This window comes from Megalobrama amblycephala, linkage group LG20, assembly GCF_018812025.1.
Source record: "Megalobrama amblycephala isolate DHTTF-2021 linkage group LG20, ASM1881202v1, whole genome shotgun sequence".
NCBI lineage: Eukaryota > Metazoa > Chordata > Actinopteri > Cypriniformes > Xenocyprididae > Megalobrama > Megalobrama amblycephala.
This window is the reverse complement of record NC_063063.1, coordinates 4,640,619-4,656,351: the sequence shown is the minus strand read 5'-3', so window position 1 is coordinate 4,656,351 and position 15,733 is coordinate 4,640,619. Positions and strand designations below refer to the sequence as shown.

General features: G+C 35.9%; 1 protein-coding gene across 9 annotated transcripts in view; it reads left to right on the top strand.

Annotated features, from left to right (window-relative positions):
- The first annotated feature begins 758 nt into the window (after window positions 1-758).
- mapta (microtubule-associated protein tau a) overlaps window positions 759-15,733 on the top strand; it is a 46,908-nt gene continuing 31,933 nt past the window's right edge. For 7 of the 9 annotated variants that reach the window (XM_048170349.1, XM_048170345.1, XM_048170344.1 and 4 more), the window contains exon 1: window positions 781-929. The gene's annotated coding sequence lies outside the window, so the exon portion shown is untranslated. Of the gene's footprint in view, window positions 930-15,733 lie in introns of all 9 variants that reach the window. The other 2 variants (XM_048170343.1, XM_048170342.1) reach the window with 2 other exon arrangements.

Here is a 15,733-nt window from a genome sequence, read left to right as displayed (position 1 = left end):
TAATCAATTTTTAGGCTTTTTTTTTTAACCAAACTTTGTTTAAAGATGATTCTCAACTATATTATAAAAAATATAATGCAATTAATTGATATACAATTTTACTTTATGCAATATGTGGGTAAAATAGCCATACATGGGTTTTTACATTCAATTCAATTCATACACTATATCTAATTTGCATATTAATATGTTCTTGGAGCAACATGTAATGGAAAAAAAGAAGTGTAATAATGGGAGTAATAATTGGCAACATTTTCATAATAATATCTAATAATTAATAGGAATATTGATACATAATTTATTTCGCTATTCACTTGTTGAATCTCCCAAAATGCCTGATAAACATGATTTAAGTCCTGTTGTCCTCTACAGCGGACATGTGTAAAATCAATGTTCTGTTTTGTAACAGAAAGTCATATTTTGATTAGAAACCTCATAACATTTTCCTGAGATGTTGATTTATGACAAACAATTTGAAAATTACTAAATGATTATAACAAAATATTATCATATTTCCATAGGGTGTTAAATGTTATCACTAAATCAATGTCAGTCACATTTAAAAATCAAGGAGAGGGAGTGGTCATGGTGAAACCTCCGAATATTTGGTATCTCTGCAAAGCCCTGAATGTGCTCTTTACAGGGCATCCTTAAAACCGTGACATGTATGATATCAGAGAAAATCGCTAAAATATAATGTCCACTACAGAGGCCAAAAGTCTATTCCTGGGCCCCAGGAGGTTATTGTACTGAGCGCGGCGACTTATGAAAGACTTGGGAAGAAAAACAGTGTATTCTCTCAGGCAGAAGAATCTCATGTCTCTCTAGCGCCTCATCCCTTGAACAGGCTGCTTTAGGAACGACAGCTCTCGTCGTGCGCTCAGTGAGCGACTGCAGCTGGAGAGACAATAACAGCGACGCGTGCACAGGTAAGGAAAACCTGTCAAAGCTGCCATTTGTGATTTTAAATGCGGTTTATTAGTGTATGTCCGCTGTTTTTTGTGCACTGTATTCGAAGGAGATATCAAACATAAAGCATGCGTGCCCTTGGCGCAATTTTAAATCGGCGTTGACCATGTTAATTCGGGCCTGCGCAGCTTACGTATTAATAAACTAATGCTCTGAATATAGAATATGCTCGAATTTTGACTCGCTTATTGGGGGAAAATACCCGGCCTCTTTAGAAAAATACGTTAAGTGACTAACAAGATTATTCAGACCGAACCGAGCGTACGTGTAACGGTATTTATGGGACTTTTCACCAAAAACCAATCTAGACGCGTAAATCTTTTTTATTATTATAATGTATGTTACCTTTATTTTCATATTATCAGTTGAAGGTCAAATTGCGAGAGCTATTGCGTACAATGTGTCATTTTAATTCTAACTAAATATTCACGGACTGCCACGCAAGAATTCGAGTAATGGCGGATAATTCCAAATAAAAAGAATACTGTATTCAATTGAGCTAGTTTCTTCTACTCCTTCAAAAACGGAATGCGTATGTAAGTTCAAGCACATTGTAAATCGATTTTTGGTTGAAGGATGCTTTGTTGGAGCGCACCTCCTCCCTCCATCTCTAAAGAACAGAGATGCGGCCATGATTCCAGCTCTTCGTGTCGTCTGACTGTATTCATGTGTCTGAATTCAGCCATCACTGTAGCGTCTCTGTGTCTGATATCAGTCCTGTCGAAATTATTATTATTACAATTCATGGTCACGCTTCGTCGCTGACCGAGTGCTTATACTGTGTTCTAATAATGCTATGCAACCCCTTTCTTCAACAACAGTGCAGTTGTCTAATCATGGGGATGCATGGGTTCATTTAGTATCCAGCATTATTCTTCATAGTCAATGCGCGCTTCACACATGGGCTCGTTTTGGTAGCGGTACCCACTGCATATAGGCTATTATCACTGTGTTAAACTGCATCCCTTGTGGACTGTAATCCGATTTAAAATGGGGGTTGAGTTGAAGATTTTAAGGACTCTCTTTGGTTGTGTTATAGGGTTGCCTCGCCTTTTTTCTCATTACAGTTGATGTTTTAGAATGATTAGCTACATGAATTGACCGCCATCACTATAGTGGCCGATTACTGTTTGACGTTTTGAAAGAATTGTCATGAGTCTGTGTTAGGTTGACTGCTTCTCAATATATAGGCTATATATATATTTTTTTAAGAATAGAATCCCCTCAAGGTTTAGAGACCATGCAAAGAACCCTAGATAGGGTGTATCCACAGGCACCTTTGTTGTATGGGAATGAGCAGCATTTTCATAATTCCTTTAGTGTTGTATTTGTGCCCAAAATTCACATTAAAATCATCTGTTGAAGATGTAATTTAAGTCTTAAAATGGTTAGTTAAAGGTGCAATATGTAAGAATTTTGCAGTAAAATATCCAAAAACCACTAGACCAGTGTTAATTTTTTTGTTCACTTGAGTACTTACAATATCCCAAATGTTTGCAACTATTTGAAAAAATTGCAATTTTAACCAAGGCTCCGGGACGTGTGAGGAGTCGCCTGTCAATTGCGTCATACCCGCATTACCCTCGGTTTCCGGTTTTATTTTGTAGAAACCATGCATGGAAACACCAAAGATGCTTTAATATATTACACATTTTAATAGACAAGGGAACAACTGTTTTGATATATTTATAGACAGAAAACTAATTATTGTTATATAGCTCAAAATGTTTAGTCTTATTGTTTGAATCTAATTTTCTTAATTTTATGCGAGTACCATGCTTTACCACGCCTCAGAGAAAAACACTATTTTGTGAAGTTGCTGACATAGCATAATCAGATGCAGCTTTATTTTTAGTAACAGTAATACAGAATTTTCTCCATCATACAATATGTTTTAAAATTAATTGCATGCCATTTATCAACACAAGCCATTCAGCATTTAATATGATGTTATAAAATCGATCTATCTTACTGCAGTGTGTCTCAAACAAGCGTCTCACAGCAGCCGGCGAGCAAACGCACAGAGTAATGTTATAACATTTTCAACACTCTCAAATGTATCTAATATGATAAACAGAGCTGCGTTACCTCATACGCTTGACCGGAAAAGCTGAAGCAGCGCCGGCGACTGTGAAATAATACAATTTCCGCTGCTCGTGTGTTGCGTAATCGCTCCAGCGGCCTCGTTCAGCTCCCATAACACTCGGTCCTGCTCTGCTTCATACTACAGTAACGTTAATAATCGCATCCATGAACATGATTTCTTCCTGAGTCCTATCCCAATTGTTTTCCACCGGCTGTGAGGTGAAGACCACATGTCCCAAGATTCTGCGCTCAAACTTGGCATCATCAAGCCACGCCTTTGTTTTGAATAGGCCTCTAGCAACCTCTAGCGAGTCTTACGTATTGCACCTTTAATCAAACTGACTAATTAATTAGGGGTATTTCCTGACAACCTTCTGATTTGGAAATTAAGCAGAAGTCATTATCAAATAATTCAAATTCACATATAATTAGACAGATCTAGTATCTTTCTTGTGGGGAAAGAACAAAAAACTTTGCATTAGCTACATTTACATGGACACCTTTTGTGAATTCATTCCGACTGATGAACCCAAAGTAGTGTTTACATGAACTCGAAATAAAGTGATCGAGTTGATGTGCACATTTATGTCACAAGCTTTTTGATTTTTTTGGCACTGCACAAATCTAGTGCTGTTGTTGCATACTATTCTCCTAAATTGTTTCTTTTTCTTTGTATAGACTTGATATTTATCTATTTCGGGAAGACGAGCACATGAAGCTCTGTGCCGTGCTGCTTATATTTATCAAGGCGTCTGTGGATGAAAGTCAGAAACAAGGAATGGTGGGACGCTGTCCTGCTCCACTTCACAGACGATGAGTGGAAGGAGAATTTTAGAATGACATGACTTCATTCAACAACAACAGCTCGTTCCTCACGTCATATGTCATTACGGCATTTCTACGTCATTGTACATGTGCAGTACTTTCGAGTTTCGGTTTTCAGTCCGATCAAGTGTTTACGTCTCCTCTCGATCGGATTTGAAAAGGTTTAAACCACCCCTTACAATCCGAATGAAATATTAATTGGATTTGGCAATTCTTTCTGATTGACGTGGTTACGTGTGACTTTTTTTATTCCGACTGTGCTAGTAGTCTGATTTAGTGTTGTCAAAAGTACCTTGACTTAAGTACCAAGTCGGTACTGAAATTTTAAAAATGTGACATTTTGAGCGCTGTTGAGTGGATTTGTAAACACCTCTGATTGGCTTGTTCACACGCTCATCAGATATATCAGTGATTGACTAAAATGATCAATGCTTCAAAAACATGTTGTAAATAGACATCAGTGACCCTCTTCACAGAGCGCTTACACAGCCACACACAGGAGCTTTTGAAAGAAGGCGTCTGTCGCAGACATATATGTTGAGCTCGTGAACACATTAGCCAATCAGAGGTGTTTACGAATCCGCTCAACAGCCCTCAAAGCATCACATATTTATTTCATTACAGACTTGGTATCGAAGTCAGTACTTTTGACAACAATAGTCTGATTCGAATCAGGTTATGTAAATGCAGCTATTGATTGCTGTTTTGTGCCATTTTTGTAAACATGCTGTTACAAAAATGATAATTGTTTAACTGCAGCATTATAGATATTAGCCATTTGTGCTTATTATTTTTAATGATCACTAAGCCCCATGAAAACATCTGAGCAAACTGTTGTGGTTTAGTGATAAGGACAGGCTTACAAAGAGCAGAAAATCTCTGACATAATGCCATATGAAATCTTTCAAACCAGCATGAGTGCTTAATTGGCATGGTACTGTCAGAGGGGTTTAGCTTGCTGCAACACCAGTCCCTTCAGACTAGTTGGCATGAGAGGGTGTGATTGGGATCTCTGCCACAGACCTAGTGGTTTGTGTGATTTGAGGTGAATTTGCAGCTGCAGAGACTTAGGCCATTACCTCTCTGACAGAAGCGTGATGAGCAGAATTCCAAAATTCCATGTCTACATGCATCCACATGGTCCTTTGCCCTGAGAACTTGAGCATGACTGTTCCGGAATGCTGTTAGCCATGAGCTGAAGCACATGTAAAGTGGGGTACAAAGGTTTGAGACCATTAATAAAAATATTTCTGTATTCTATTTTGGTAATAAAATCACTACAAATGATCAAATGTATATAGATGAATTGAAAAATTAACACAGATTTCAGAATTCATTATTCAGGTTGTCCTCCTTTTGGTTTATTGACAGCTACAGTCGAGCTACATGAACTTAAAACCCTTTAAAACCTTTGCTGTTCCTGGTAAAAATTACTGGCCTTTGTAAAATTATTGGATTAAATCTTTTTGTCAACTTAATTTCTTTTATTTAGGACAGGTTTTGTATTTCATTTTGCAACTGATGATTGATCATAGACCTCATTGATTTGAGCTTATGCATCTCAGTTTTTGCATTATTTGTGTATAATTTTTCAAAATATGGAAAAAAAAATTGCATTGCTTGCCATGGAAGTTTGTTTTGAAATGCTTTTATTCTGTACAAAATGGAACAAAGACACACTTGAGATGTTCTTGATCAAAAATGACCGGCATACAAAAAAAGTAACTTATAGACTATGCGCCAGAGAAGCAAGTGTGCAGCCATCTTTAGAATTTTGTCTTTGAACTTCCGTTTTTGCGATGGCTCTGTATATTTTATGACATTGCTGTCAAAGAATAATTAGCTGATTAAGTGGATTTACTTATTGCAGAGTTAACAAAAGTCATCATGAGCATTGTAATGTTTAAAGCAGATGTCTTAGCAATGTCAGTAGACCTGGAAGATATTAAAAAGGGCAGTTCATTACAATTCCATACAAACCGGAAGTCAAAAGACAACGAGCGCAGCGCTGAAAAGGGGCGGGGCTACATAAGGTCTACAGGCTAAATCTCTTGTTAATATTATCACCAAATATTGGATTAAATCTTTTTGTCAACTTGTTTTCTTTCAGGTTTTGTATTTATATTTATATTTGATTCATTTTTTTTTTTTTTTTCATATTTTATTGATTATTGACAAAATTATCCACAAACACTGCTTTTTTCATTCAAAAACTAAAGTGCATAAGCTCTGATCAATGAGGCCAATGATCAATCAGTTCCAAAAAGAAATACAAATCCTGACCTAATTGAAATAAAACAAGTTGACCAAAAGACTGAATCCAATATTTGGTCATAATATAGCATAATGAGAGATTTACAGTATAAGCTATTTTTTTTTGTAGGCTGGTCATTTTTGACCTGGAACACCACAAGTGTAACAATGTTGGGAAAAAATTCCCAAAAAAGTACAAAAATTATCCAGAAATTTTTGCGATGTAGTTATACCCTGTGTAAGTGCAATGCAATAACATGAACATTTTCAGGGGGAAAATTAAAATCCGGGTTGACCCAAACACAATATAAGTGCTTTGTGTTTTGAATTTAGAAATGTATTAAAAAGAAAATTAAGTAAAGATACATTTTAATAACTAAAATTTTAAGTTAAATACACAGCATGATATTAATGTTTATAATGTTTATAGTCACATTTAACAGATTAGAGCTGGGTGATAACATTTTAAGCAGTTGAGATTTGCTATATAATTTATATCGATTTACGTGAGTATGCTGTATTTATGTGGATAGAGTGGTATATATATACTGTAAATATATATATATATATATATATATACACAATTTTATATATACAACTGTGCAACAATCTGGTTTAAAAGTTTTTAATTTTTTTATTTCTAGGTTGAAATTTTTAATGTAGCCTGTCTTTTATTTATATTTTTAAAATATAAATATAGCCTATATTAATATATAAATATAAAAAATGTATATATTTTTACTTGATTGGTGTGTGCTGCACTAATAATAAACAAATAACATATTTAACACACAGTACATAATTTGCTGAAATGCATATTTGTCTTTCCACCACTGTACAGTGCAACCATTCTACACCCTGCTCATAAGGGAGTGACTCATCATAAGAATCATTTCGCATGCTTGTGGGATTATAGAAGTTGCTTATGTCATCACAGCACTCGGAATACATTTTCTGGTATCAGATTTACAGTCTGTATTCTTGTCATCTAATCCAATATCAGGCTCTACTTAGACTGCCAGAGTCATCTGGTTGATTTCATAAATGAGAGTCATTTTTTGGGCATGTTATGTTATGGAACTGTGTCTGAATTAGAACATAACTGGCCCTGCCCGAAAGGAGGTGGGGATTGAAAGCAGTGAGAGAACATGAGAGCGGAGTAACTGTGCTTCATAGCAATGCTGAGCAAATTTAGGTCAGGGATGCAAGGGTATTCAACCGTGATGAGAGCATCACAGACATTCGCCTATTCTAAAGCACAAACCCAGTGCATGCCAATGCAGAGCAGCGCTTTTCGGTTTGGTGCCAGATAAACAAGCAATAAACCCTAAGGAGATACACTCTGACTTTTCCTGTTGCCGTACGTGGATTTATTGCTAATTCCAACCAAGCAGTTTTTGACATGGTCAGATCTACTGATTACAGATTTGCCTGGTTACATAACAAATAATACCTGCTGAGCTGGTATACACACACAATTATTTTTTTTTTTTAAGATGTTGTGTAGATTGTCAGCCTTAAAGGATCTCCACCATAAAGGATAACCACCATAGACAATAATTAGAAATGGCCAAGTTGTTGTGATGCTGCTCTGCTTGTTAGGATGACCAAACATTTTTAAATCTACATTTTTAGGCTGAATTGCTATAGTGAAGTCCAACTAAAGATATACTTAGTATTACTTGAATCTGCTAAAGTGGAACTATTGCAAGTATACTTTAGGTACACTTTAAATATCTTGCATTTAAAGACCGATATTATTAAAATATCATACAATTCTCATCAATAGTGACATTAAAACACATTTTAGGCCTAATATTAATAAATGTGCATTGTGCACAAGTAGTACTCCAAATAAAGTTTAATTGTAATTTTTATATCAGTAAGTCTAAAGCGATACGTCAGTAAATATGTTAATAGAAGTGTATTTAGTATGACATAAATATATTTTAAATATATTACTTTTTTACTAGGGTATACAGGGCTGTGTTTCTCAAAAGCATCATGAGCCAAGTTGATCGTAGAGACCATTGATGGCAGTGGTTCAAAGATCTACTTAGACTTCCAAAGCTTTTAGGAAATGCAGCCAAGAACGAAATAGTCGCTGGTGTGGACGCTAATATAGTTATCTTGAACGGGTCTTAAAGGGATAGTTCACCCAAAAATGAAAATTCTGTCCTCATGTTGTTCCAAACTTGTATGAGTTTCTTTCTTCTGTTGAACAGAAAAGAAGATATTTTAATGAATGTTTTTAATCAAACAGTTGACGGTAGCCATTGACTTCCATACTAGGAAAACAAAATACTATGGAAGTCAATGGATACCGTCAACTGACTGGTTACCAACATTCTTTACAATATCTTCTTCTGTTCAATAGAAGAAAGAAACTCATACAAGGTTTGGAACAACATGAGGGTGAGTGAAGTAACGACAGAATTTTCATTTTTGGGTGAACTATCCCTTTAACAGCACTTGTCAGTGTCAAAATGATCAAGATGGCCAATCACAATCAAAGAAGTTGTGCTTTATTGTTTATACATACTGAGCCTGAATTCCAGCACAACGCTTCATTTTTAACTGCAAAAGAGTGCGAGGTAAGATATAAGTAGCTAAACATTTAATATTTGTGACCATAGACCACAAAACCAGTCATAAGGGTTCAACTTGAGATTTATACATTATCTGAAATAATAATGATAATATTAAAGCTGAAATAATAATCTTTCCATTGATGTATGGTTTGTTATGATAGGACAAAATTTAGCCGAGATACAACTATTTGAAAATATGGAATCTGAGGGTCCATAAAAAATCAAAATATTGAGAAAATCACCTTTAAAGTTGTCCTTAGCAATACATATCCACTCACAAACATACATTTTTGATATATTTATGGTAGGAAATTTACAAAATATCTTCATGGAACAAGATCTTTACTTATTATCCTAATGATTTTTGGCATAAAAGAAAAATCGATAATTTTGACCCATAGAATGTATTGTTGGCTATTGCTACAAATATACCCGTGCGACTTATGACTGGTTTTGTGGTCCAGGGTCACATTTAATACTCTTATGAATAAGAGTGAACGTGTGCATATTTTAAAATAAAGATAGTTCAAATTGATTAATTTACAGAAAATTCTTAGTCTTGTTCTTTAACTGTTCTTCCTTATTTTTCTTTGTTCCCTTAAATCCATTTAAATCCTCTGAATTATTTAATTCCTTTATATAAACGGATGATTACAGCGTGGATACGTCCTTGTCTCTGTATGTGTATGTTTTTGCAATCTTGCAAGTACATAATGTTTTCTAGATTTCTAAGGCTATTGAACTGTCCCACAAAACTACAAACACGACACAGACTGACAAGAACAGCATAAAAATTCCAGAAGTTTGTTGACATCCTTTCAGTGGAACAGTGGGAGCTTTGTTTCATAAGACATCTTGACACTCCATGGGAAGAATCAAATGCTCCCACGTCTATTTGAACTATCAGTTTCACAGCATTCAATGAAAGGGGAAGTGTATGTGATGTGTACAAGGAAGCATTCAGCTGCATCTATTTGTAGCATACAGTCTAGCTTGCACTCTGAATCATCTCAATAGCCAGTTTTAAACTTCAGCTTCAGTGTCATTCTAATTATTTGTGTATTGGAGAAAGAAGCAATGCATTATCAAAATAAAGATAAATTTTGTTGATTTTATGTGAGACCATGCCTATATGTTTAGCATACTAACATACTGCTAAGTATAGTAGAGACTGGTAATAGAGAGGATTTGTTAATGGCAGTGAAGCGACGGAACTGATGCCGTATAGGTCACATGACACTGACAGTTTGACAATATTGTTGATGTAGGTACCTACGAATTTTATTCATACTGCACACATTCAAACTATAAAGAAGAGTAGTAAGACTAGAGTAGTGAATTAAGTCTCATACCAAATACCTACTATATAGAATGTGATTTCGGACGCGACTCTTGACTTTTGCCACATGCTTTCCGTTAGCAACTCAAAGGCAATAATGACGGAAAGACAACTGCGATCTGATCTTGTGTCCTGGCAACTATCCGCGTTAACCCTCACCTCGCCTTTGAATACAGGAATCCAAACTGGATGTCTTTGTTCAGTTACTGACACATCTGATGGTTTTATATGTGTACCCTGTGGTGAATATGTCTTTGCATAGTATCCCAGGTGCTGTGTAAACATCTATGTTGATCTTGTGCTTTCTCTAATCACACACACCCTTGCAATACCGCTGTTTATGTGGGTTTGCAAAAGGGCCATGATCGTGCCAAGTTCATAATTCTCGTTCCCTGAATACACACACAGACATTAGAGAGCCAACTGTGCATGACTTTTATGCTTTAACACTCCCAACAAGGCACCGCTACACAAAAAACAACAGACATTAGTGCTTGGTTAGACGGGCTTCTTCAATGGCCCTCGGAGGCATGTGGTGTTATGGTACACATACATTTCTCGCTAAGTGGAGTCAGGACATGTTTAAAAGGTTTTTCAGGCTCATATATGGAAAGGTCATTGGATATACAGTGGGGTCTAAAAGTCTGAGACCACATTGAAAATCAGGGATTCAAAATTCAATTTAAATTTGGAAAGCTATGCCATAAAATAAATAATAAACAGATTCAGATTCTGCACTCTTTAGGTCACTAATCAAATAAGCAAATTTGTACAAAGCAGTTCACGTGATCAATGTAACAGATGGTCTTTATAAATTAAATGGGATCACATGATCATGATTTTTTTGCTGTCATTAATGCAAAATAGTGACATACCAAATAAAAAAAACATTCTGAAATGTAAATTTCAACTTTTCACTGCAAGTGTAATGATCATGATTTAATTTGTAATTGAAAATAATATATATATATATATATATATATATATATATATATATATATATATATATATATATAAAAATTAGAAAAGTGCAACGGACTTGTGGATCCCGCCATCTCTTTTGTTCCATTTTTGAAGATATATATTAGGTAAACAATAACAAATGTTGAGCAGTCATCCTGTTCCCAGTGTACATAAAACTTTGAGAAAAGGTGAGAGAGCAAAGTTCCTGAATCTTTGTGCAAACACTGTGCTCCAGACAGTTTTGTGTGCCAGAAGCACATAAAACAGGTGAGATTTTTCCCACTGCCCAATGCATTGCCAAGGAGAATCCAGACAGGATTTTGTTGTGACTGTGGATTTTAGTAGACTAAACATAGCAGGAAAACTCATAAGAAGATCAAAGAGAAATGCAATTTGTTGATCTAACAGGGAAAGTATTCAATAAATGCTAATGGGAAACATCAACAGCTGTGTGTTGTACAGTCATACTGCTAGGCCTTGTTTGCACCTGGAATTAAGATGTGTTTCGGTCGATCGGATCACAAGTGGACGAAGCTAAATACAGGTGTAAATGGGTTCTAAAACGTTTTGAGCTTGTCCACTTTCGACCACTTCCAGAGGTAGTCAAAAATGCATTCGACTGGATTGCTTTCATAGTGGAAACTCTTACGTAGTAGAATGTGTTCGAACAGACACAAAAGACCACCTACTCTCCACCAACTCACCTAAGGTGTAAACATTATGGAAAGCGCGCTAGCCAGAGGGGATTTAAACTTTGTCCTCTGAAGACCCAAGTTTGGTTTTGAAGATGAAAAACGTACCAAGCACAATGTTCTCTCACCATTTCTGATTTCTAACACGCACTCACAGCGTGCCAGAGCAAAAACAAAAGCTTCTGCTCTCAGTGTTTTTCCATCGTCTCCAGGTGTATTCATATGTAAATTGTGCAAGCTTATTTTGTCCATTAAATTGAAGGATTTGAAAAAACCCATACATTTACCCGTCTATAAACCCTTCCCTCAAAGAAATCAGGACAGAAGTAGTTGAAAGTGGACAAAAGGGACAGATTAAAACACCAGGTGTCCACTCGTGATCCGATCGACCAAAACGCATCTTAATACCAGGTGTAAACAGGGCCATAAAGGTGCTGTTAATGCTCTACAGCAGTCTTAGACTTATTTCTTCCCTCTGTGCATCATGTAGAGCAATTATAATTCGCTCCTCATTACTCCAATGAATGTGTTTGCCATCACTGTTCGAACATTTTTAAGTCTTTACCTCAGATGATGAAACTAGCAATGCAGTAACAACTAGCACAGCAATGCTTGAAACTTTTTTCTGTGACTGTACAAGAAGCAGAAACCGATGGCGGCGTGGGCAGCGCTCTGACATGTAGCGTTGTGCTTCGGGCAACCGGAGTTCAAGTCACAGCCTGTGGTCCTATCCCAACCCCGTCCTCTCTACTAACTAAATAAAGGCAAAAATGGCAGGCAAAAGGAGTAGTTCACCCAAGAATGAAATTTATGTATCGTTTACTCATTTACTCGTAACGTTCCTACTTTCTCGCATGTGAAGTAAACACGGTTGAGCTTCTGTTTACCAAATTGATGTGCTTTGATCAATGCGAATAAAATCCCAAATTAAATGTTTGGATTAAAGTGGTTAATTCATATAGATTACTTTTATGATGTCCTTTTTACTTTTTGAAGTGTGAAAATTTTGGTTGAGTGGACTTTCAATGGATGGACAATTATGAGAGAATATTAAAAATATCTTCATTTATGTTCCAAGGATGAGCTGTTTGGAATGACATGAGGGTGAGTAAATGATGAAAGAAGAGTCAAGCACCTGTACAGGTGACGTGTAAATATGAAAAAACTGCTTCCATTGCAGTTTTGCGAAATATTCCTTTGTCGAATTACCTGAAAAACAACCTCATGCAAGCAAAAAAATTTTTTTTGCGACATATGGGAGTTTTTGCGAAATTTAATTGTTTCTGTTGGGTGTATTTTCAATTCACAATTTCAGTTTGCGCTATTTGAAGAGTAATGGAAACGCAGCTTCGGTAAACCTTTGGGGTGAAACATGGCATAACCTACAACTGGCCTTTACCTGGATTTTATAAAGGGTTAGTAATGTGAAAATTTTATTGGGCTTTACCTTGTTGTAAATGTAAAAGTAAAGTATTTTAAGCAGTGGTCGCAGACTTTTGGACCTTACTGTATATATTCTCATTTATACTATACAGGGCTCCAGACCACCAAATTGTTTCCGTTTGAGCTGCAAAGCGTGGACCGTTTATCAGCTTAGACAATAATAAACAGCAAAACCTATGAGTTACTACAGAGCGCTGAGAGATCCAATGAGAAAGCAATGAATTCGCCACAGAATTAATAACAACGCTAGATCTTGTGGGAAGCATTTAAATTCGGTGAAGTATTCTCTGTTATAAACCACAGGTATCAGATCAAACAGCTCTGACATATATTGAAATATTGAAGAAATATTGTGCCATGAATGAACAAGTTATATAAGGCTCTCCTGTGAGTAATGCCATGGTCGCAAAAATAGTCAAATGTTTTTACATTATTCATTTCAGGGTTCATGTACATTTTTGAGAGTGAAATTCAAGCACTTGTCAAGAACTTTTTTAAAGTGCTTCACACTTTTCCCACCACTTCAAATCTCTAAATATGATCCAATTTTAATGTTATTTTTAATGTGATCAATTTGTAAAACTAAAAGTTTAAAAGATGAAGGAACACTTCGTGGCAAACAAACTTTTATTTAAAAAGACATGAAATTACCAGTAGGCCTATAACCAGAAGATGGCGGCAGAGGAGCACTTATTGGCCACTCCCTAATATATGCGGAAAAGTAGGAAAAGTCACAGTCTCATGAAAAACAAAAACTTTTCTTCAGATTGTCACCGAATTACACAGAAAGCAAGTAAAGAGCAGTCCTTTTATAATCACCGTAGCTGTCGGTCAGTTCATTATGGTACGTTTAATAAGAGTAGAATATTTAAATTATTCCCTATAAAAATTAGGTGTTTGGCTTTTTTCTAATGTCAGTAAAAGTTAATTTTCCTGCACTTATTTATGCAAAACAATAAGAATATGATTAAACCCCCACCCCCTGCCCAGCTCCACCAAATCAATGCACTGCTCTCAAATGTGAGTGGCGTGCAAGTGGTGTTTTGAAATGAGGAGGCACATTTTTTTTTTTTTATGAATCAATGTAAATTCATGTGCATTACTCTTAAAGTTGACACATCTTCCTTGTTAAATAAACATTACTTTATAGTACACCAAAAAACAAAAAAAACAAAAAAAATACAATTCTATTTTGTAATTTTATATTAACAATGTAATGCTCTCAGAACCAAGTCAGTCTCATCAAGTTAGTGTTTTAAGCATTTCTACATTCATTCCAAAATAATAACTGAAGGCAATAATAATATAAACAATATATTTTATTTGTGTATTGCGGTTTTTCTTTTTAATTGTCAACCTAGGATATTTTGGATCATCAGTCATGCTCCTTAAACACCGTCTGTCACAGACACGAATTGTATTTTTAATTTCACCAAACTGATTGCACTAAAAACCCAGCAGTCATCAAGCTTTCAGTCCATTTCAAGTTTGATTTTGACGTGACATAAAGCGGTGATATCTAACTGTGATCTGTTTACTTGCTTTTCAATTAGTCTTCCGATTGACGCCATTATTTGTTCAGTCAAACTGACGCGCGGGACACGCACGTCAAGGAGAGGCGGGATTTATCGCACAAGCCAATCATATCCAATCACAACCAATTACATCCAATCATAGCGCGATGGAGACATTGCCTCCTCTCACGTGACTTTCCCCCATTCATTCTCAATTACCCCCCACAAAACCCACCGCACGCCGGGGGTCTGATGATTTTAAATGGTTTTCTATGAGAGGAAAGGGAGGCATGACTCCATAGACTGTAAAGCATGACTCCTCTGTGTACCTTTACCTGCGGGTGTCGCTGTTGGGCAGTGTTCTTTAAGAAATACGCATGACTTGCGCTCTTTTTAATGTCATAATTTGTCATATTTGTGTTGTTTTATATGTAATATGGATTATTTTCTCATCCTATTTTTTTTTGAGGAGGCACTGCCTCCCTTGCCTACTCGGAGGAAACGCCCCTGATATAGTCTCTTTTAAATGTATATAGCCTCTGTCGTATAGGCTTTTGATATTGACCCCCGTTCTGTTAAGGGATTGATTATTCCATTTCTGTTCATCAAATGCCTGTGAAATTTGTCCCATTTGTTGAATCTTTTTGTTTATACAAATATTTACACACAAGAAATTTGCTGGAAAGTTGAAATTGGGAGGATGTTTCTCTTTTTTTGCTGAGTATATATATATATATATATATATATATATATATATGTTGAAAAGCCATTACCTTCCAACTGATAGGTTATATAATATATGAAAACACACCGTGTTACAAGCGTACACATCAGCATGAGCTGTCAGGATGTCTGCAGGGCTGGGTGCTGTGTAATGCGTCTGTGTTTGTGTATGTCGGTTGAATTGCATAAGGACAGCTGTGAAATATCCAACATGTATAATCTTCTTTGGGCTGGGTAGTTTACTGAACATGTATCACTAATCAGATGGACTTTCAGTGTTAGTGATTATAGTATATTATAGTATTACAAAATAATTAACATCTTTAACAACTCAGT